General features: G+C 53.2%; 1 protein-coding gene across 4 annotated transcripts in view; it reads right to left on the reverse strand.

The window, feature by feature from the left end:
• Window positions 1-17,955, reverse strand: part of ST3GAL1 (ST3 beta-galactoside alpha-2,3-sialyltransferase 1) — an 89,322-nt gene that overhangs the window by 22,440 nt on the left and 48,927 nt on the right. For all 4 annotated transcript variants that reach the window (XM_045078152.1, XM_045078151.1, XM_045078154.1 and 1 more), the window contains exon 3: window positions 15,721-15,775. The gene's annotated coding sequence lies outside the window, so the exon portion shown is untranslated. The remainder of the gene's footprint in view (window positions 1-15,720; window positions 15,776-17,955) is intronic.

Raw genomic sequence — 17,955 nt, forward strand, 5'->3', positions numbered from 1 at the left:
CATCAGCACATCCAATAAGGAGGGGCCTCAACTGTCCTCCACGTGATCTTCACATCAACTGGGCAAAATGGATAATCATGTTTACTTCCCTGACATTGGAAATGGAAGCACAGAGAAGGCAAGTGACTTGTCTCAGGTCACACAGTGAGACGGTGGCGGAGCCAGCACTTTGACCCAGCCTTCTACCTCTTCCCGGATCTTTCTGTGTAGCCACAGCCAACCCTGTAATTCATTAATACCTGGTCTCATCTTCATTGTCTCCCTGTCATTCCTTTGGGCAATCTTTCCAGTTTCTTGAGATGGACCCTACCTGTTCACATCCTCTTCTGTTGTTTGAATTAGGGTGTTGTTAATTTTGGTTACTGTATTGCTCACTTCTAGAATTTCCATCTGAGCAAAATTTTTATAAGCTCTGTTCTTTTCAGGTAAAATTCCCCACCTTGTCCCTCTTCCTGCAATTATGCACTCCAGTTATTTCAAAGACTCTGTCTGCACCTTGTGACGTCTGGGGAACATGTAGGTCTATTTCTGTTGTCTGCTTTCTCTCTTTACCTCCCTTTGGTCATTTGGTTCTGTCCCGTGGCATGACTGGCAATGGTGCATACTGTGTGCCAAAAGTCCAGAGATTCCCGAGCAGGCTGTCCTTATTCAGAGAGGAAGGTGCTTTCTCCTGGTCAGCAGGTGGAGCAGGGACATGGGACTTTGTTCCAGGTGGTGAGCAGGTGCCTTGGGGCCATGTTTCAGTTTTCACAGCGACTGGTTATTTCCGGTTTACCCCCACTTGTTTCTGGTTTACCCCCACTTACAGACTACGGCCCTTCTCAAAGGCTCTCTGGGATGTCTACCAAGGCCTGTCTTCCCTGCATGCTCTCACCTCTGTCTCCCCTGCCCCGCGAGGTTATCCAAAGCCGGGTCTAGCCTTTTAGTCGCTCAGCTGCTATTTGCAGCTTGGTCTCTCAGGCTCTGGTCCCAGGCAGCTGAACTACTGACAGATGCTTGGAAGGAAGAAAGGATGCAGAGTATTTCTTCTTTTCTCTGTCATTCCCTTTGCTCCAGGTTCTTGGTCGCTTAAGTTTAGGCTGACCCGGCGGTCCTGAGTTCTATTTTTAATTGAATTTAATTTGTTTTACTCCCAGTTTGTGAGATGGCCCAACACGGAGCTGCTGCTGCTGCTTTCCACTTGCTTCTGGAGCCTTTTCTGAGCCGGCACAGCCCTCCCGCAGGAAGGGAGCTGGAGTACCAGGCTCCCTCCCCCCACCCATCTCCTTCCTCTCTGGGATCTTCGCCTCTCACCGCCTGGCTGCTGTAGCTGTCCTCTTCATGAGCTGGGTTTCTAGCTCATTCCACTTTTTTGGTTCTTGGAGGGAGGAATGGTCTATAGGCCTCTGCCACCGCTGGACATGGAGGCAACAGGGTCTTTCCAGTGCCCGGCCTGGAGTCCTGGGTGTGGTGGGAGCTCAGAAAATCTGGAGAAGAGGGCAGGCCCAGAGAAGCCCCACAGGTGCCAAACAAATGGCCTCATAGCGGCCGAGCGAGCAGATGGAGGGAAAGAGGGTGGCAAATCCACAGGCAGAGGGTGGCAGCTGCAGCCTCGCTCCTCTGCCACGACCTCCCCGCCCCCGCCCCGGCTCCATCTGCTTTCACGCGGCGTCCACACACACCAGCTTCAGGACACACAGCGAGGATGACTTCCCAGCTCAACGCTGCTCATCGTGTGCTCAGGATCCGACATCCAGGAGTCTTCCGGTTCTTGAAAACAGGGTCCCCTCTGTCCTGGCTTTGGGTGCCCTGACTGCTGCACATGGTGGCCCAGGGTGGCATGGGATAAGAACTGACTGGAAGGGCCTTAAGCCTTCTGTCAAAGAAGAGCCATTCTTTCCTGCACAGCTACCCAGCCCCGACCTCTTCTCTGGACATGTGGCATCTGCCTAGTCCAGTTGCGTAAGGCACCTGCTATCGGGTCATGGTCAACAGCTGACGGAAGAGAAAATGGCACAGACAGACCAGGGTTTAAATCCTGATTCCGTCCATTCCCAGCTGTGGGCTCGTGGGAAAGGCACTCCGTCGCTCCGATATCAGTTTCTGAATTCAAGAAGTGGGATGAAAAGCGCCCACCCCTGAGGGTCCCGGTAGATTGAAAGGATTTGCACAGAAGCGACCAGCCAGTCTTCGGCACAGGGTTGGTTATAAATGTCAATTCTCAACCCTCCCCCAGGCCCAAGCCCTCATTTGGGGCTCAGAGTGCCTACTGTGTCTGCATGGGGGGCACTGGGACGTCCCGTTTCTTGCAGCTTACAAGGGCCCTTAGGTTGGATACAGTCTGGGGGTGTGAGGACTCTTCCCTCCCTCCTCTGGGTCCTCTCTCCTACTGCAGGGCCTGAAAGTCTGCAAACCACATTTCCCAGCTTCCCCTGCCTGTAGGGCTCTGGATACTGCTGTGATTTGGCCAGTAATCGCTGGGCAGGCAAAAGACAGTGTGGAGATTCCTCAAGAAATTAAAAATAGAGCTTCCCTATGACCCTGCCATTGCACTCCTGGGTATTTACCCCAAAGATACAGATGTCGTGAAAAGAAGGGCCATCTGTACCCCAATGTTTATAGCAGCAATGGCCACAGTCACCAAACTGTGGAAAGAACCAAGATGCCCGTCAACGGACGCATGGATAAGGAAGATGTGGTCCATATACACTATGCAGTATGATGCCTCCATCAGAAAGGATGAATACCCAACTTCTGTAGCAACATGGACAGGACTGGAAGAGATTATGCTGAGTGAAATAAGTCAAGCAGAGAGAGTGAATTATCATATGATTTCACTTATTTGCGGAGCATAACAAATATCATGGAGGACAAGGGGAGATGGAGAGGAGAAGGGAGTTGAGGGAAACTGGAAGGGGAGGTGAACCATGAGAGACTATGGACTCTGAAAAACAATCTGAGGGGTTGGAAGGGGCGGGGGGTGGGAGGTTGGGGAACCAGGTGGTGGGTATTGGAGAGGGCACGGATTGCATGGAGCACTGGGTGTGGTGAAAAAGCAATGAATACTGTTATGCCGAAAATAAATAAAAAATAAAGTATAAAAAAAAAAAAAAAGGGAGGCAGGGCCGTCCTCCCTCCCACAGCGGTGGAGGCTGCTTCGTGGTCTGAGCCCTGGACCCAGAAGCACCTGCCTCCCTCACCCCCGGGCTGGCTTCCTGTAGTTTCCTGGCCTCTGGACCTCGGCCTGGAGCCATGGGACAAGAACTCCGCTCTTGTTACCTTTCCAATAAATTTGCAAGCACCGGATCCCCGGAATCTAATCCTTTTGCTATAAGTTTCTGTTTCTGTTTCTTCATCCATAGCCTGGGGATAAATATGATACCTACTTCCCGGGGTTGGATCGAGAAAAACATGAGTCAAGGTAGGTCAGTGGCACAGAGAGGTGCATGGCACTCCCTGAGTGCTCCCTGAATTTTGTGTGTTATTAGCGCCGTGGGTTCAGTGTCCTGCACGGAGCACCAACACGCCCACCCCTATGCTTCTGTCCCATTTTTGCTAACAGATGTGGAAGCCGAGCTCAGAGAGGGGAAGTGACTCCTCCGATGACCCAGAGATAAGGCGCCAGAGTTGAGAGGGGAACCAGGCCCCAGAGTCCAAGTGCATGCCTGTTCTCAGAGATGGAACCTCTCTGGTCACACAGCTGCCCCTAGCCCGGCAGTTTCTACACTTCCCCAGGAAGGAGCTCGGAAGGTGCCTCCAACTAAGCTGAAACGGAGCAAGAACCAGCAGAGGCCGAGGTGACGAGGTCGGAGAGCTGGTCCAGCTGCTTCTGCCAGGGGTGAGGCCCTGTAGGAAATTCCAAAGTCCCTGAGCCCCTGGCAGTGTGACCCCAGGGACGAAACCTGGGCCGCCTAAGCTTCGAGTCCCTCATCTATAAATGGGGGGTAAACACCGGCCCTTGCCTCTGAAGGGGCCATAGGGCAAGAGGTGATCTTTTAACAGCAAGGAGGGGTTCTCTCTGGTGGACCCTATTCTAAGCAGGACAGTGGATCAGAGCCCGGAGCCCACAACAATCATGATGCTGGAACCGGGAATCACCTCCATCGTTTGGAGGCGGGAACAGAGGTCCCAGTGGTCAAGTTCCCTGCCCAAAACCCTCCACTGGTAAGTGATGAAGAGGGGTGGCAGGTGAGGTCGAGCCCAGTGGGGGGTGTCCAGGGGTCTGCCATGCCCTGAGCCTGGCATCTGAACCTCAAGCGAGGTGAGGGGCCCCACAGGGCCGTCCCAATGGGGTGAGCATGAGCCCTCCCTGCTTGTCTGGTTCTCTCCCAGTGCGCTCACTCCAGCTCAGCTCCACCCGCTCCAAGTTAGCCCCAAAGCTGGCAGCCGGATGCCCACAGCCCGGCCCAGACCTGGACACCCTCAATGTCTTACTCTTCCCCTGGGCCAGGAAGGAACAGCCACGCTGCAACCGGACCCTGTAGCTGGCACAAAACATCACCTGAGAGGAGCCTGGTCACACTGAGGGGATGCCTGAGAGGGGCCCCGGACATGCAGAGGTGAATAGGAATGACAGGCTCCCCGACACTGTAGAGTGGGGAGTGGCTGCTTCTCTCCTTCCAGAGTAAAAACCAGGTCTCTAATTAACGCAGCCAGCAGCTGTGCTGACCCTAAGGCCTCTCTCCTCCCTGTGCCTCCCAGGGCATGGACAGCCTCCTCCCTGGGGCAGCAACCCTCTGGTCCTACAGGGACACAGCACCACCTCAGGACGTTAGGCCAGTCCACATCTCTGGGCCTCAGTTCGTCCTCCGTACAATGGGACAGCGAGGCCAGCCCCTGCTTACCCCAGACTCTATTCAGAGAAAAAAACGAATGCATACAATGTGGTTAGCGCTGATGGTCAGTTTCCAAACGGACTATAACAGGCAGCCCCCACATTATAAAAGCGTTATCTAGCATATGGAATATATAACATGTTTCGGGATCAATGCGAAGGGTTTATGGATCTAGGAAAGTGTCTAGAGTGATCCTGACCTTCAGTCAAAGATAGCTGACATCAACACGGATGCTGGGGGAATTTCACCTTGCCCTGGTGTCACCGTACATTTGAGGAACTAAAATGCAGGTGTGTCCACTGGGGGGGGGAGAGGGTGGGGTGCAGCAGGAAGGCGCAGCCTGTGCAAAGCGAAGCGCTCACCACACACGGTTACCGCGCCCCAGACAGACACGTCACTCTGATCCGTGTCCTGCCACTCCCCCCGCAGATCCTCTCTCTCCCCGTGGTTCTCTCACCCAACCATTGCAGGGCACAGCCAGGCAGCAGCCACTCTGTCCAGTGCTGGGCCCTCCTGAAACCTAACCTTACAGAGTGGGGCCGAGGCTGAGGTTATTAAGGAATCACGCGAAGACTTGAGAAAGGCTGTGATGGATCAGTTCTATGCGTCGACTCAGCAAGGCCATGGTGCCCTGTTGTTTGGTCCAACACTAGTTTAGGTGTGTCTGTGAAGGCATTTAATAGATCTGGTGGCCACTTATAATCAGCTGACTTTAAGTGAAAGAGATGATCTGCCAAAATGTGAGTGGGCCCCATCTAATCAGTTGACGGCGTAAGGGCAAAAACCAAGGCTTCCCGGAGAAAGAATTTTCTCTCAAAACTGTAACAGAGAGGGGTGCCTGGGTGGCTCAGTGGGTTAAGCCGCTGCCTTTGGCTCAGGTCATGATCTCAGGGTCCTGGGATCGAGTCCCGCATCGGGCTCTCTGCTCAGTGGGGAGCCTGCTTCCTCCTCTCTCTCTCTCTGCCTGCCTCTCTGCCTGCTTGTGATTTCTCTCTGTCAAATAAATAAATAAAATCTTTAAAAAAAAAAAAACTGTAACAGAGAAATCAAATCCTGCCTGAGTCTACAGCCTGCTGTCCTGCCCTATGGATTTTGAAGTTGCCCGTTCCACAAAACATAAGCCAGTTCCTGAAACGTGTATACCTGTACTCTATGGGAACTTTTCCCCTAGAGAATCCTGACTGGTACAACCATCTTCAGCATTACAGAGAAGTGGGCATCAAGTGCAGCTAGCAGGTATCCCTAGGAAGTGGTAATGGCCTGAGGCCTGCATGGCAGACGGGTAACTAGGCAGAGAAGACAAGAGCCTCTGGGCTGGGGAAGCTTCAGGGGCAAGAGGTCTGCAGGAAACAGCAGGTGAGTCTGAAGGAACTGGAAGAGAGACCAAGCCAAGCAGAACGCCCGAGAGAGCGATGCAAGATGGAGCCGGCAGGCGAGCTGGGGCCACATCCTGGGAGCCTCAGGCAGCCCCAGCGGGGTTTGACACAGTGATGTTTCCAGATTAGGCTCAGGGAGGTCGAGGCTTGCCCAAGCCACACTGGTAGGACGCAAAGTCAGGCCTGAGGAGATGGCACCTCCCCGCGCCATCCCTGCTTCCCTGCCTGTCGGGGCTGCTGGGTGGGTGCACCCAAGTCTTCCGGGGGGCTAGGCGGGGAGCTGGGCATCTGGTATTCCCTCCGCCTGTCCCACCTTGCTCCGTGCCCAGGGGCTGGCCTTGGGGCCTGCACAGGCTCCCACTCTGCCAGGCTTCCTGTGGGTCTGGCCTGTGGGAACGCAGGTGGGAGGCTGGAGAGAAAGGGGGCAGACGCTGGGGGCTCTGGCCGCTCCCCGCCTCCACTGGCTCTGTCTCGGGGTCTCAGCAACATCTCTGATCTCATCCTCTTGCCTCCTTAGCCCTCGAGCTCAAAACATTCCACAGTCTCCATCCCTAGGGATGGTCCGGTCCCTGTGGCTTCTCTGCCCAACTACATCCCTTTCACAAGCTGCCACCAGCGCCCACCCCCCCCCCCAAACACCATGTGCGTCCTGCTGGGCAGCACCGGTGGCCCCAGGGTCCTGCCCCACACCTCGAGGAACGGCCCTGGGGCGGCCTCAGAGGATTCTGGCGAAGAGTTGGTTTGGGCCAGCTGGACGCCCAGAGCCCTGGCTCCTCTCCCGCCTTGGGTAGCTGATCATTCTGGAAACTTCCCAGCCCCGCTGCCCAGGAACTCACCCATCAGGAGGTCTCCCACTGAAATGGCCCGTGCCAGCCCCAGAGCCAGAGGCTCCTCCTGGGCTCCCTTCAGGCTCCAGGCTCCCCACATTCCAGCTCCCACTAGGGGGCGCTCTATGGGCCGGGCCCCAGGCCCCCTGGTGAAAACCGGAGCCACCTCCCGAGGCCCCGCCCCCCACAGGAAGCAGCAGCTGGTGTGGGCAAGCCACAGGGCCAGGCCCCTACAGCCCACGGCTGCCCCCAGTGCTGGCTGCCGCCTGACCCCCAGCCACCGTGCAGCCCCTCCCTGTCACTGACTCACCCGCCTCTGCCATTCGCCGGCCCTCTGACTCCTGCTCGGCTTCAGTATGGAGCTGTCAGAGAGAATCCTCATGGTTCTGTCGGCGGACAAAAGCCCACAGAACATCTCTAACACTGGCGGGGTCTCCTCCTTATCTCGATAATGGCTTGGCAGCCTCAACTGCCTCCCCATCTTCCCCACACGCAGTCTGCCCATCTGGCAGTTCAGTATCTGGCACCTTTTTGTGCTGGGTTCCTGGAAGGGGCCCAGAGGATCTTTGGGACAGGTACCCGTCCCTCTGCTGTGCAGTGGGGAGGTCTTTGGGCTCTGAGACGACACAACTTCTTAGGCACTAGCCAGGGCGTGAGAGAGGCGGTCGCAGGTCTTATGGGGAAGGTGGTACCGATCAGTCCCATTTTATAGATGGGAAAGCTGAGGCTCACGGTCTCAGGATACTTTCTCAGGGTCACAGGGCTAGGAAGGGCTGGGCTGATTCCCGAGTCTGCTCTTCAGTGCTGCTCTGGCTGGCCCCTCATCTAGGCATCTCTTACCTGGCCCTTACCTCTCACCTGTGGGGACACCTGTACTGCCCTGCACACCCCAGTGATGTGTCTCTCCTCGCCTCGAAGGAAGCCAGACTGGGCCAGCTCCAGGATCCAGCACATGACAGTTCACACACGGACCTGCCTTCTCCCAAGTCACATGCACCTCCAAGGCGTGAACACTGGCTAAGAGCCCCAGCAACTTAGAAGGAAGATGGAAGGCTCCGTGGAGGAGGTGTTTGTGGAGACTAAGTGGGGTGGAGAGGGTAGAGTAGAGCAGAGAGCTCCGTAAAATGCAGGGTCGTGGTGGCTGATGAGGACGCCTGGCACAGCTAGGGAAATCAGGGTGCCCTGAGTGGGGGGGGGCCAGCTCTCGGAGTCTTTAGGAACATGGGCTTTGGGCTAAAGGCACTGGGGAGCCACTGCTAATGGTCTGTGAGCGGCACATAGTAGTGTTGCAACCAGCATCAAGAAGCCAGACTGGGGTGCACATGCGGCCCCTGAAGCCTGAGACCAGCCCTGTCTCCATCCTCGTGCCTTGGGAAGCCCATCTCCATCGGGATCAGTTTCCCCACTCCTTCCTGTGCTGACTTGACCATCTGTCTGCCCAGGTCCCCCCCACCCAGGCGGCGCTGACAGCTGGAGAGAGCCCCTTTCTTGGGCTCGACAGTCCTCCTCTCCTTACCCGGGTACTTCGTGCTCGCTGGAAGGGAAAACAGAGATTCCCCGCAGCACAAAGAGTGAGCGAGGTTCAGAGCGGGCGCTTTGGGGAAGCACGTCTGAGAAACGTGATTAAGCAGGATTAGGGTCATATGAGAAGCAGTGGATATATTTTCATATTTTGAGCCGCACAAAAGGAATTTAAATCTGCAAATCTTCTTATGTGTGTAGATTGAGCTGTGCTAAATTCAGAGTCGGAAGACATCCACACAATATGCGAGGCAGGTAATGTGGTCAGGGGTCAGGACCGCATCTGCACAGACTGACCCCACCTCTGCCCGCAGAAAAAAGGGGGGTTCCCCTGATTTGGGTGGTGCTGAAGTCATGGCAAAGGAAAGACTATTTTGCCTGCTGAGGGACCCCACGAAGACTTCCTTGTCTTTGTGTGTCCTGGGCCAATGCAGGGAGCACACGGGCTCCCTGTGTGGGAGGGACACTGAGATAAGCCACTGCTCCCTCTAGATAGACAGCACGCGCTGGGATGAGGAACCAGATCCCGAGAAAGGGCATCCCACATGCTTCCTTCTGCTCCTTTCTTTGGACTTCTGGGGTCCTGCCCCTTCACACCTTCTCCTTCCCTGCCTTAGTGAGTGACCAACAGCATCTTTCACCAGGAAGATACTGGCGGGTGGTCAGGGTGTGAGTGTCTGTCTGTCTGTCTGTCTGTGTCTGTGTCTGTGTGTGTGTGTGTGTGCACCAGAGCTACATATCAAACATTGCTATGTTCTGCCAAGAAAAGGAATAATCAAAAACCTAGAACAGGGGCGCTGGGTGGCTCAGTGGGTTAGGCCTCTGCCTTTGGCTCAGGTCATGATCTCAGGGTCCTGGGATCGAGCCCCGCATCAGGCTGTCTGCTCAGCAGGAAGCCTGCTTCCCCCTCTCTCTTTGCCTGCCTCTCTGTCTACTTGTGATCTTTCTCTATGTCAAATAAATAAAATCTTTAAAAAAAAAAAAAAAGAAAGAAAAGAAAACAAAAACCTAGAACAGTGACCATCGGGCTGAGCTTGCTTCCTCTTCACTGCGTGTTGGTTTGTTAGAATTTCAACTGCACTTCTTTAAGACTTCAGCAAAGTTGCTCTGATCTCAGGGTGAGCTACTTCCAGAGGAAGCTACATCAGGATGTGTCAGGGTATCGCCACGAACATCTGTTTCCATGAGCACTCGGGGGCCCCGGGGCTGGTGGCCACGTTACTGGGGATGTGGCGATAAGGACACGTAGAGTGGCAGCTGTGACATAGTGGACATTTGAACTTTAAATACCAAGAATTGGGAGGACTCACAGAGAGTTTGCTCTGGGTGAGGCTTCTCTTTGCTGCCCTGAATCGCTCTCCGGAAACTGTGGGACACTTGCTCCTGCCTTGGCCAGGCCATTTCCTGTTGGCAGTGCTGTTAAACCACTCAGCGGTCTTGGGAGAAGGGCCCATGTTCCTGCCTTGGTGAGCCTTTCCCCTGCCAGGGGCACTAACCTTCAGGGGCACCTCACTTGCCTGTCAACGCTAGTCCTGTGGCCTGCTAGCTACGTGCCCCAGCATCGAGGGACCCAAGCCAGCAGCTTTTGCTTGGAGGGACTGACTCCATAGACCCCCGGCTCACAGAACGGTACACCTCAACTAAATCTGGACTTCATCCTGCCTGGAACAACAGTGTAATCGATCATTGGTTTGGAGCATGTTATCTCTTTAATGGCTTATTAAGAGACATTATCCTATAGACTGCTGCCTTGTGAAATATTACTATTATAAATTATCATTCCTGCAGTGAACCTGTGTTCAATTATTGCCAAAGACCAGCTCAGTCTCTCAGCATAATTTGCCTCAAGTAAAATATTCTGGCTAATGCAGATAATAAGCACACTGTCTTCAGACTCAACTTGTATTTACGAGGTTCACAGCTCTGCCTGGATGCAAATTTTCTCCGTGTGACAGGTAGACATAGAGAGATGAGGGCCTCCCGATAAGCCATGACCTGGGGCCGGCCCCCAAAACCTTCACTCCTTCCTGTTTCCAGAGCTCTGAATTTGCGAGTGTTGGCTGAGTTGTCATCTTCCCCCAGATTTAGAAGGGGTAACTCAGAGCCCTAGCTCCGGGCATGAGATCTCCGCCACAACCTGCTCTTCACAACAGCCCTTGCCTGCATCCCAGAGCCTCGGCACCTGCCAGGATCCGTGACACACCAACAGGCTAGCTTCTCAGTCAGCAAGAGGGGAGCAGGATGAACTCAGTCAGGACCGTAGCTTTCCAGCCCCTCCATGGTCCTCTCCAAGCATGCCTCCCACTACCAAAAGTCTCCAGCGGTTCCCTTCATGCCGGAAATGAAATCCAAGGCTCTACCCAGCCCTGCAAGATCCTTCTAGACCTGGTCCTTGGCTACTTTGACTCCACTCTCCACGCCTTTTCTTTGGTCATGCTACTTACCAGCCACGTGCCCTCCACAAGACGACAAGCACAGGACCTGTGGGCAGGCTGGAGACTAGCCATCACTTAGGATGCTGGGTCCCAAGTCAACTCCTCGGAGAGACTATCTCTGCACTGTCTGCACCCTGAATCATGATGTTTGTCACACTCTGCATTTCACCCAGCTGTTTTCCAACACGATATACTTAGGAACAGCTGAGAAGATTCTCCATACAACTAGGTTCCTTGAACACAGACTCTGTTCCCCACCGTGTTCCTGGAATAGCGATCTTATATAATCTTGAATAATCATCTGAAAGGTAGGTACTATCCCATTTCACAGGTAACAAAACTGAGGCTAAAAGACATTGAGCAATTGCAAATTTACCTCATCTCACGATTAGTAGGTGACAGACCTAGGCTTCAAATCCTGGCATTTTCAATACCACCCTATTGTCAAGAGCGCTACTCTACGTGTCTCTGGCACTCCCAGGTGTCTTACTGGGCAGGCTAAGCATGCAAGGCCCCACCAGTCCTTTATCTGGATCATTCTTCATCATTGTGCCTGCAGCAAATGACTGTGAAACACGAGGTAATGTCTTTCTGGGACCAAAAGATGGCTCACTTATTGTCTGCTACAAAACGCTGTATTTTATCATCAGGATAATGCCCTTGCTGATGGAGCGATTTTTCTGGCCCACAGGTCCCCCAGCAGGTGAACTGTGTGTCTCAAGTGCCACCTGCCCAGGAACGCTTCCCTGGATTCCTCCCCTTCCTCCCCCACCTAATCCTTGTGAGATGAGAATGTACTGGAAGGAAGGAAGCAAAAGAGAATTTGATGTGATTGAAGAAAGCCAAGCCAATGCATTTGGGGCAGACACTACAGAAGACAGATTAACACAGAGAGAAGAACGTTTCTGAATGTTTATGTTTTTGTGACCTTGATAATCAGCTCACACATGAACTCTCTGGAGTTTGACCAAACCAGGAAGGTGGACAGGCAGAGCCTGACTTGCCACTGAGAGCATAGGCTGTGTCTCATTTAGTTCAAGTTCCCTGGTACTGTACCCACATGGGGGCCTGCTTAATGGGTAGATGGACAGAGGGATGCACCAATGATGCTGACTCACGATGGGCTTGCTGGTCGACCCCCACGCTGCCTGCCCCTCGGGGAGATTGCAGGAAGGCCTGGGCTGTCTTATGTATGGGAGCTTTTTGGAGCATTCCTTCTGGGAAACTTTCAAGGGGTTCACAGGCCAGTAACCAGGCAGAACAGCTTTCTGATTATCCTTTTTCCAGCTGAATGAGATTCAGTTAATGGAACACTTAATAAGTCCTTCTGGGCCCCAAGCAAAGAGAGACATTCCTCTGCTCCTGGAAATGAATTTCTGGTGCCACAGCCACAGAGCCCAGATCAGGGAGAGGTGACGGCTGCTTGAATTTCTTAACTGAATGCCTGAGGCAGGACCTCCAAGGTCATGCCCCTGGCATTGGGCATCCCGCTGCTGAGAGCCCCAGGCCTACATTATCAAAGGGGAGCTGCTGGAAGGCTCTATCTCAACGTCTGGCTGCCGCCTACCTCAGAGGCAAAGGCTTGCGGTGTTTCAGGATCACATAGGAACATAGGGAGGACCACGTCTCTCTGCTTCCTTTTTCAGGTGGGGAAACTAAGGCTCAGGGAGGGGACGTGACTTGCCCAAAACTGTGTATGAGTTCTGTGTTGGCTCTAAGACTAGAACCAGGAGTCCCTAACTCTCCAAATATGTTCCTTCCAGCACACCTGCTCCATGAGCTGTTCCAGCAGGTGCCAGACAGGGGTCAGTATCCTCACAGATCGCAGCAGAAGTAACCCCTAGGCAGGATGAGTCGGCCCGAGATCACAGCCCACTAATGGCCCTGGCGGGACACCCGTGTGCCTTCCTTGGCCCTTGCCCTAGCCCCACCCCGACCCCAGGCTCTGCCTGATGGGACTTCCCTCTCCTGAGATCAGATTGGGGTCTGTGGTACAGCCCCAGCACAATTTCTTGCTCTATGTCTGTTGTTTTGAAATCCAGGCTCCTGTCCGGCTTAGAAAAACAAGCCTGAAGTAGTGGAACAGAGTCTGGCTCAAACATGTGGTTTGAGAAAAAATACAAAGCAAGGAACAATTGGAGGTATGGAACTATTTCAAATGTCACCCAAGAGTGGACAGTGCAATGATTAAGGAACAAGACAAGTAGTTTCCTATTAGATACACACCTTCCTTCTGCCCCGTTCAGTTCTGTTCGATTTTTCTCACTACACAGCAACCACCCGCCTCACCCCTGCAGACACGTGGAAGGAGGCAGATGGAGAAGATAATCGAGGCTTTGTTGGTCCCAGGGCCTTTGCACATGCTGTTCTCTCCTGCATAGAATGTTCTTACCCTAGAATCCACGCCGTTTGCTCCCTGGCTATATTTATGGTTCTGCCCAAAAACGCTCCTTGGAGGGACCTTCCCTGATCACCCTAAAATAGCATACCTGTTACTGTCCCCAGGTTCGACTACACTTCCCATCACAGACTTAATCACAAGATGGTACTTCATTGTATACAGAATTCCTTCTTTCTGGCTTTGTCTCCCTGCACCAGGAGGGCAGAAATGTCACCTATGACCCTGCCTGCTGCGTCTCCCATGCAGGGGACAACAGTGGGCTCCTACAATATGTGCGAGCCAGCGGTAGGGTGAAAGTGCTCAGAGCTCAGAAAGCAGAGATTCCTGTGGGTTTGTGCATAGGGAGAGGTGGAAGGAGGTGGTCCTTGATCATTGTGGGGTCTCGGGGTCCTCATACGGGAAATGGGATGGCGACGCTGAGAACCTCAAGGCAGCCCCGCCCACGGATGGCCCAGGGCAGCGTGCAGCTCGGGGCAGGGGCCCTCTCAACACTGACCCTTGTCTTGGGGGCCTCTTTGTCTCCAACTGGGCAGATCAGCCACCCTTAAGAAGGGAAGGCTGAGCTCGGCCTACAGGCTTCCGTTGGCTTTTGAAAAAAACAACAAAACCAAAAATACCATAAAACCACACTGTGCCTCTGTGCATCTGTCGAGAGCTACGGCATGCAGGCATGCGTCCTGCCCCGGGGAGTTGGTCCTCTGTGGCCGAGGCAGGATGTGGGGCATACGGCGTGGGACGGGGACACCAGGCTCTGCTCGGTGGGGCACACGGGCCTGGTTCCCAGACAGTCTGGAGCCTTGCAGTGACTTCCAGAGAAGGGGGGAATGTCATCCATGGGGATGGAGGGGCTCAGTGTCCCACAGGTGTGTGTGTGTGGCTCCGGGTCTGTCCCGACCAGGGTACCCACGGAGGATGGGGGTGTTTTATCAAATACCACCCCCTTCTCAGTTCCCTGTCCTGATGGCTTTTCTTTGTCAACTCAGGAACAGGAGCATCTGTGTGAGTATCATCAAAACCTCACTGCCGCTCTGGCTGGGAAACCACAGCCAAGCATCCCCACTGTACAGAAGGACAAACTGAGGCCCAGCAATGGGAACACACTTAGCAAAAAAAAAAAAAAAAAAAAAAAAAAAAAAAAAGATTAGAGAAATAAAAATATGCATGCATGCAATAAAATAAAATAATAATACAAAATAAAATAGAAAATATTTTTTTTTCTTTTTTAAATTCACACAGTGTCACGTGGTAGAGCCATGCCTAGAACCAGCTCTCCAGACTTCAGGACGAGGACATTTTTTTAGCTAGTGGATTTCAAATTTTCTTGAAACTCGAGTCTTCCCCAAGCAGAAACTTGCTACTTCAACCGCTTTTCCCGGCAAGGTGGTGGGGGAGATCCCCGAGGCCGGGCCTTTGGGTCTCACCACCCCGGAAGCTAGTTTGCAAAGCCAAGTCACTCCCACTCCGCCCCCCGCCCCGAAGTGCTCTCTGAGAGCTCCAGAGGCCTAATCAGGCAGTTAATCTGCGGTCACGTTACTAAATGGGGCTTGTTCGTTCTCAAAGCGTTTTCACAAACAGGTTCTAGGAAAACTTGTGAAAACAACCGAGTGGGTTTCAAGGTTGAGGAAGTGGGGATTGGCACTCTCAGGACGGGAGGGAGGGGGCAGGAGAAGCAGGGGGACCAGGAGAAAACGGGGCCGGTCCGAGCCATGAGCCACAGTGAGGTTGCAGAAGAGGCTGCGGGGGTGGGTTAGCCCCCGGCAGGCCACCAAGGGCATGTGTGGAGGAGGGCGCTGGGGGCCCGGGCTGGCGTCAGGCCCACGTTGGACTCCACCTCCGCCACCTTCCCTCCCCTCTTCCCACTGAGAAGTCAAGCGTCCTACTTTCTGAATCACAAAGACACGTCCACTGTCAAAATAATCTGTCCGTATGGTCTGCCTGTACGACAGGAGACAGGCTTTATAATCAGGCACAGAATGCATTTCTCGTGCCGTACGTGTTGGCGACCTGTTGATGTGTTTGAATGTGGCAAAAAGGGAAGGCACTTGGTTAAGCAGAACTTTCTGAAGATGAGAGGAATGTCCCATCCCCTGAACACTGCCCCACCGCCTGGGGTTAGAAAGGACCGCCTTCGAAAAATCCTGGATGTCTGGAGAGCCTACTGGGTCCTGGATACCGCAGGAGGCATAGCGAGAGATACAAAACCCAGGTCACAGGTCTCCCCCACTTGTCTGGTGGGGGGACAACCATTTCAACACAGTTCAAGGCAGAGAGAGCAGGCAGTTAAGAGCACAGATTCTGAAGTCAAGTCACAGAGAGCAGGGTTTGAATCCCAGCTTTGCCACTTACCAGCTGTGCCACCTCGGGGGAATTCCTTAACCTCTCTGAGACCCCGTTTCTTTATCTGAAAAATAGGAAAAAAAGAATACTCAGACTTATGACAGCGGGAAGGCATGAAGATCTCCCTAGAGAGCGCCAGCCATGTACACATGAAGTACTCTTATGAGGGCAGAGCCCTGTCTGACCCTGCTGAGGGGAGAGAACAATAGTCACCTTCAGAGTGCTGGGTCAGAGTCAGAGGAGCGAGTGGCAAGGCTCTGTGCTCCAAACCCTGAAGTGAAAGCCTCGGACCTCCTGATCTCTGAGACCACTTCCTGCCCGAGACCCATACCGGGGCTGGGGGTGCGCTCTTTCCGGGATCCCTCATGCGCCTGGCAGGATTAGCCACTCTACCCCCACAGCCTTTCATGGCAGCCCAAGGCAGTTCCAGCCTCCTGTCAGACCGGGGAGGAAACTGAGGCTCACGCAGAGTGTCCTGGTTGGGCCTCAGGAGCAGCGAGCAGCAGAGCGCCGGGGCTGGAAGCCGCTCTGCCCCAACGGCAGAGGACAGAGGACTTTTCAGGTGCACTTGCAACAGGGCTGGTGGTGAGTCCCATATCACACAGAGGTGGGGCAAGAGTCTGATTCTAGAACATTCTAACTGGCAGGAATCAGACAGCTGGGCATTTTGGGAAGGGAGAGTTTACGTGAATCTGAGAATTAGGGAAGTGTTGTTATTGCTTTACCTTTTTTTCCCCTAGGTGCTGGGGGGGGCGCTTTCTAAACAGTAATAAGGATGGATGAAAATGCCCCCCGTCCGCCCGTGGCATGAATAACAACCCCCAGCTTGTAGAGCTTCAGTCGCTTGCTGTCTTGGCTCTTATCACCTGTGAGGCATGCAAAATGCTTTCCCCCTGGGAGTGGGGATGCAGAGAAGTTTCTGTAGCATTCCAATTTTAGCATGTGTGCTGCCAAGGCAGAAAGAAAAGAAATTTCTGAATAGTCAAGACCACCTGGGCTTCTTTCCCTCCCTCTCACCTGAGTGTACCTGCGCCCGAGGACCCGAGCTTGCTGACCTCTGCACGTCAATAATGGATGACCCAGAGGCCCATGGGTGCTAATATTACATAGAGGCCACCCCAGCCAGCAGGAGGGACACAGTGCTCAGGACGGTATGGCCTGCCTCCGAATCTCCATGGGAACAACATAAAAGGAGAAATTTTTGAGAAGTATAAAGTAGTTTAATTAATTAAAGTAATAACTTCCAGAATAAGCAGCATGGGTTGCAGGCACCCTCTCTCCCACTGCCTGCATGGGAGCATGAAGGGCGACATAGTCCTGTGTTACTAACATGGGCTGAGCCTCAAGGCCATCGCAGCCATGGCTGGGAAACCACCAGCATGTCACTCCTGGCTGTGCATCTTCTGTGTGCCTCAGTCTCGTCATCTGTAAGGTGGGGAGGATGATAATGCCTAGTTCCCAGGTTGCTGAGGCAATTAAAGTCAACATATGTGAAGTGTTTAAGGAATGCCTGGCAGATAGTAAGCGCTCTCTAAGGGCTAAGCAACTATCGTCACCATCACTACCACCACCACCATCTCCATCATCATCTTCATCTTCATCACCATCACCATCATCATCATTTCCATCATCATCATCATCATCACTGTCTTCATCATCATCATCATCATCCTCACCAACACCATCATCCTCACTGTCTCTATCAACATCATCACCGTATTGTCACCATAAGCACCATACCACCATCACTATCATCATATCATCACCACCATCATCATCACCACCACCATCAGCATCATTGTCGTCATCATCTCCATCACCATCATCATCACCATCATCTCCATCACCATCATCATCCTCATCATCCTCACCATCAACACCATCATCACTGCCATCACCGTCATTACCATCACCATCATCCTCACCATCTCAACCAACATTATCATATCCATACCATACCATACCATATCATCACCATCATCACCAAACACCATCACTATCATCATATCACCAACATCATCATATCGTCACCATCATCACCATCACCATCGTCATCATCTACTCCAGCCCAGATATGACACATCTTATGGAAAGTATCATTTTGGTCCCATTGCCCAGATGAGGAACTTGAGCCTGTGAGAGCCCAAATGCACTGAATTATTCATCGTGCCAATAATTAACTAGCAGTGAGCTGGGAGGAGGCCCAGAATGTGTATATGGTGCCACCACTCTGGACACTGTTGA

The sequence above is a fragment of the Mustela putorius genome, unplaced genomic scaffold (assembly GCF_011764305.1).
Source record: "Mustela putorius furo isolate JIRA1106 unplaced genomic scaffold, ASM1176430v1.1 tig00000228_pilon_pilon_pilon, whole genome shotgun sequence".
NCBI classification, from domain to species: domain Eukaryota; kingdom Metazoa; phylum Chordata; class Mammalia; order Carnivora; family Mustelidae; genus Mustela; species Mustela putorius.